Below are 6,000 nucleotides of genomic sequence, written 5' to 3'. Positions count from 1 at the left end.
TCATTCTTTTTTGGCCAGTGGGTGTGTACAAGAAGGGTTGTGTCAGATAATTAGAAGTATGAGGACGGGTAAGTCCTTGGTTTTTGTAAATGTTCTTATGGACAGTTTTACCACTTTTTTTTTCTGACAGAACTGGCATGTAACATAGGGCCCTTTACTTCCTAAAGGTATTGTAATTTATGAAGTGTATTTAATATCTTTTATGCATGCTTTGGGCAGATATGAAGTAAGAATGGGAAATATTTTACTGTACTTCCTCTCATTTAAAATGAATTTAAGAAGTGTGTATACTTCTGAAAGTAGAAAATTTTAGTTTATCGCTATGAATATTTAATAGTCTACATTTCCTATGATGAGTAATTTGATGTGTGTGTGTGTGTGATGCTCATTTAAGCATGGATAATAGCAAATGAATATGGAGGTGATGTCCAAATCCAGAGAATCCATCATATATTTATAATATAAATCATTTTTTTCATCCCCCAATTAGTCCATTACAAAATAAAATTTACAAACCAAGCAAATGTTTCCCATGTCAATTACCAGATTTTAATCCCTTACCTACATAAAACATTCAAAGGAGGACCTCAAATTTGGAAATAGCTACCGTGTTTTTCATTATAAGGTTAACATTTTCCTTGAGTCAATAATTCATGACATCTTCCAGCTTTCTCTCAAAGCTATTCTTACAAGATGAATCAAATGAGAGAAGATAAATGTGGACATTTTAAAGAAAACTGCTATCTCTGCCATCAAACTTCTTTTCTGAAATAATGATGCCGTCTCCTAACTCAGAGCCAAAACATGACAATTTAGGGGTTGAATGATTATATTCTAAGGAAGTAATGCTATTTTATTTCTAACTTTTTAAATTTCTCATTTTCTGTTTCTGAGTGGCATGAAGGAATGCACAAGGAATGCACAAGCTTTTTGGTACATACAGAATAAAAATTAACTGAACTGAATATTGAAATTACCAAAGCACTCAATTTCTTAAGATGTAGCTGATCAAAAATAGAATATTCTAATCTCCTTAGAAATTAGGAAAGAGGGGAAGAGGGTGAGGAGTTTAAAAAGCTCTAAAATGTATAAATTGTATCTATATACACACAGACATACAACCTATGGTTCTGTTTTCTGGAGAACACTGACCAATACACTATCTCACGGTGTTTTTCTGAGGGTGAAAGCACAAATTCCATATGGTGCTAGAATATCGTAGGTGTTTAATAAGTTTTCATTTCTTTCCCCATTACTCACACCCCCCAAAAAAAAAGTTACAGGGAGTCCACTCATAAGGCAAGTTCTGCAAGCAAACTGGCTTTGTCCTCTGGGCTTTGTAGGAGAACCAGGGAAGGGGGTAGAAGGAGAGAAAGTCACAAGGGATGGACTCTCCCACAGGAAGGAGCTGCCTAAGACACAAAAATTAAAGTCCAGTGTGTCATTAGCTGTCACTTGGCCCAGATCCCAGATCCAACCCTAGGCTGGGTGTGATTCCACCAGAGGAGAAAGCTCTATGCCCAGCCGGAGTCATTTTAAATGAGAGCTGTGGGCCTGGTTTCTGGAAACCATCTCACATCAAACCCAGAACCACACTGTGTTTCACTTGAGCTCTGGCATCTAAGAAGCATGTGGAGGAAAAGAATTCAAAAATAACTCCATCAGAAGCAGCACTATAAAATGAGGCTAAGGTTTTTCTCTGTCACTGAATGTGATAAAAATAATGCAATACCTTAAATACCATCACTGCTTTCTACCAGAATTTCTAAGGGAGAAACTTAAGCCAAAGTCAGGTAAGTGAAAAAGTTGACACTAGTCTCATATGGTAAACTGATCATATTTCTCAACAACCAGACATATAATTCACTCTCATCTCTCTCTCTGGACTCCCTGACTACCTTCTACTATGGGTTGGACTGATTTCACCTGGGAAGATGTTGAATTTTATGGTCATTGCTTAAGTAGACACAATCACAAACTTCCACAGTCGAACTAAACTGTTACAAGACTTTAAAATTTTGGTGGTCTTCAAAATGCATTGATAAAAACTATTTTCAAAGATATGTGTCTAGTAAAGATGTGGGGTACAGGTACACTCATACCCTATGAGAATGTAAACTGGACAGTAGTTTGGCAAATTCTGGAGAACACTTTGGCAACATACACCAAAATGCCAAAGGTGCATATCTTTTTTTTCTAATTAATTTTTATTGGAGTATAGTTGCTTTACATTTGTGTTTCTACTGTACAGCAAAATGAATCATCTATTCATATACATATATCCCCTCTTTTTTGGATTTCCTTCCCATTTAGGTCACCACAGTGCATCAAGTAGACTTCCCTGTGCTATACAGTATGCCCTCATGAGTTGTCTATTTTATACACAGTATCAATAGTGTATATGCCAATCCCAATCTCCCAATTCCTCCCACCCCACCCCTTTCCCCCTTTGTATCCATACATTTGTTCTCTACATCTGTGTCTCTATTTCTGCTTTGCAAATAAGATCATCTATACCATTTTTCTAGATTCCACATGTAAGCGTTAATATATGATATTTGTTTTACTCTTTCTGACTTCACTCTGTATGACACTCTCTAGGTCTATCCACATCATTTTTTTTTTTTTTTCGGTACGTGGGCCTCTCACTGTTGTGGCCTCTCCCGTTGTGGAGCACAGGCTCCGGACGCGCAGGCTCAGAGGCCGTGGCTCACGGGCCCAGCCGCTCCATGGCACATGGGATCCTCCCGGACTGGGGCACGAACCCGTGTCCCCTGCATCGGCAGGCAGACTCTCAACCACTGCGCCACCAGGGAAGCCCCGCGTCATATATTTTGATTTCATGTTTTCACTCCGAGGAAATGATCGAAGAGAAATAATTGGACAAATACACAAAGGATGTATACATGAGAATCATAATAGCAATGTTGACTATAAAATAATATCAATATATTTATGAATCAAGGCTAAATGCATGATGATCATTCACACAGGAAATACTCTACAACTACCACAAGTGAATCATGTAAAGCTATTTTATGTCTACATTGTATTAGGCAAAAAAAGGAAGATTTAGAGTGTGCTGCCATTTTGCTTTTAACAAAAATACTGTATGTACATAAAGTCCAGAAGAATATATACAAAAAGATGAAAAATTGTTATCTTTGGATTGTTAGATGAAAGGGTAGTACTATTTTTTTCTTTCTTTTGTTTTTTTTTTTACTTTCAGGATGAATAGCCCACTGATTTTTATAATCAGGAAACAATAGTAATTTAAAATTCTAACTAGATACAAATTAATATAAAAATTTGTTTTCACATATTTTAAGGAGTTTTAATATATGGAGTTTCAGAAAATTGGTCAATAATTTTTAATTTTTGGAGTTACAGAAAATTGGTCAATAATTCTTAATGTAAGGCAGAAGCAGAAGTGGATTTTTCAGATTCAAACAAAACAGAATTCTCTGAAAGCCAAGGAAAACACAAAACGATAGTTAAATGCTCAATAATCCTGCAAATAAGACTGTAGGCTGAGATCCATGGTAACTACTGAATAAATATGTTTGTCAGTGTCTCTAAATCTGTGGTGCAGCACGAGTGGCTTGTCAATAAATGACTTATTGATGGTATCGTGAAGATGAATTCCAAGCACTATCATTGACTCTATTATGAACAAGTTGACAAAGCTTTTGTTATCTTCTCAGCTGGAGCGATTTTCACATTGTAAGTTTGTGTAGCAATTTCTCTCTGGGTATTCAAGCCCATCTTAAAATGAAACTTCAGCCAGAATATGGTTTAACATGTGTTCAGTGATAAAGAGAGATGAATCATTTTTGAGGAGGGATGATGTGTAGAACAGAGAAATATACAGTATTTGTCTGTCAAGACAACAAAATAAAGGGAGTAAACTGACTTTCTGTTCAAGGACTCAACTGTGAATAGAGAGTTGTGATCAGTCTAGTTTCTTCTAATTTATATGAAAAGGGTGCCAATAAAATAAATGAGTAATAAAATTAAATAATCATAGATAATACAATTTAATAATAGATAAGGCTGATCCTGGAGTCCTCTGGTTATGCCAGTTTTAATCCTTGAGTTTCTGCATAGTGGGGAGGTGGGAAATGTGTCCTGTGGAGGAGAAAGTACAGAGTGGGAGAATTTGGAGGACTCAGAAAAGCACCTATTTAGCAACTGGTATAAATTATTTCCATATTTTACCCATGCTGCAGCCCTCTGTATCTTTGATTCATGCAACTGGCATTGAGACTAGCTCTAGAAATGATGCCCTAAATCAGGATTTCCCTGCATGTACTCCCTTAAGCCAGTGGTTCTAAAATGTGGACATTTTTTCCAACCCCCGCCCACCAGGACATTTGGCGATTTCTGGGGACATTTTTGGTTGTCACAACTGGGGGAGGGGGCTACCAGCATTTAGCAGGTAGAGGCCAGGAACACTGCTAGCCATCCTATAGCCCCCCTATAAACAATTATCTGACCCGAAATGTCAATAGTGCCAAAGTCAAGAAACACTGCCTTAAGCATTGAATATAAAAGTTATAATGAAGTTTTCTAATAATATTCTTTGAATGGGTTGTTTGATACTTCAAAATTTGGCACTTCTCAAAACAATGAGTAAAATAATGGCCATTTCAAATTATTTTTGCTCCTGGAAATTTTCAGCCATTTCTGGAGTTCTAGAAATCCAGACATGACACCACCTTTTAGTGATTTTCATTCTATGGACCTGCAGAAGGAAAATTCACAGAAAGACTTCAAAATCTTTTGATACAGCAGGGGTCTAAGTGAAAAGTCAGGCATGAAACAGCAACTTTCAACATAAGCAAACATTTGAAAATTTCTACCATGCATTTCTTCTACAAAAGCTTATGAGGTTGCACAACAATGTGAATGTACTTAATGCTATTGAATTGTACACTTAAAAACGGTTAATATGGTAAACAGAAAAGGTAGAAAAAAAATTTATGGTTACCAAAGAGGGAAGGGGGGGCATAAATTAGGAGATTGGGATAAACATATTCACACTACTGTGTATATAATAGATAAACAACAAGGACCTACTGTATAGCACAGGGAACTCTACTCAATATTTTTTAATAGCCTTTAAGGGAAAAGAATCTGAAAAAAGTAGATACATATGTATGTGTAACTAAATCACTTTGCTGTACAACTGAAACTAGCACAACATTGTAAATCAACTATACTTCAATTTAACAAAAAAGAAATAACAAGAACTTATGTTTCTTTTTTTCTACTTTCTCAGGAAATCTCATTCTTGGGATCTGTTGTGTTACTACCACTGTTTACTGGTCCACAAAAGTAGATCTTCTGAATTTCTAAAATAAATCTGTACCAATTATTCACTAATGACCTGTGATTATATGTGTTCATGTGTGTGTGTGTCTTGAATTTTTTTTTAAAAATGTTACATTTTATGTTGTGTATATTTTGCCACACACAAGCCTACGAGGAAAGTCTAGTAGGCCATGGAGTGAAAATTCTCCAGATAAGTCTCTTTCTAGAATTACAGGAATATATTAAAATTGAATCCATGCTAGAATCTCAGTATCACCTGTTTCTTGACCTCTCTTTAAGTGTGACGGGCCTTGCATACTCATACAGAAATGGTCTGTGTGTTGGATATCTTTAGTGCCTTTTCCCCTGTCCTCTTGGTTCAACTGTTTTACTGCAAGCTGTTGCTCAGGGACGACCTCAGGTAGCCTCCCAGGCCCTCTCCTCAGGTGTGCCACCCACTTATCACTCTCTGCCCTAGGGCTTCTCTGCTGCTACTGCCTGGGACACCTTCGGGAAACCCACTCAGCGATTCTGATGCGTGCAAAATGTAGAAGTAGGAGGGTGTTAACACCACATAGGAAATCGGGCAACTCTGAGTCACATTCTACACAGCTCATTAGAGGGTTCCCAGCATACAGTATATGTATATCTATAGATGTATATTCTTGTATATTCAGCATAGAATCT

This window comes from Phocoena sinus, chromosome 4, assembly GCF_008692025.1.
Source record: "Phocoena sinus isolate mPhoSin1 chromosome 4, mPhoSin1.pri, whole genome shotgun sequence".
NCBI classification, from domain to species: Eukaryota; Metazoa; Chordata; class Mammalia; order Artiodactyla; family Phocoenidae; genus Phocoena; species Phocoena sinus.
Note: the sequence above shows the minus strand (reverse complement) of the source record.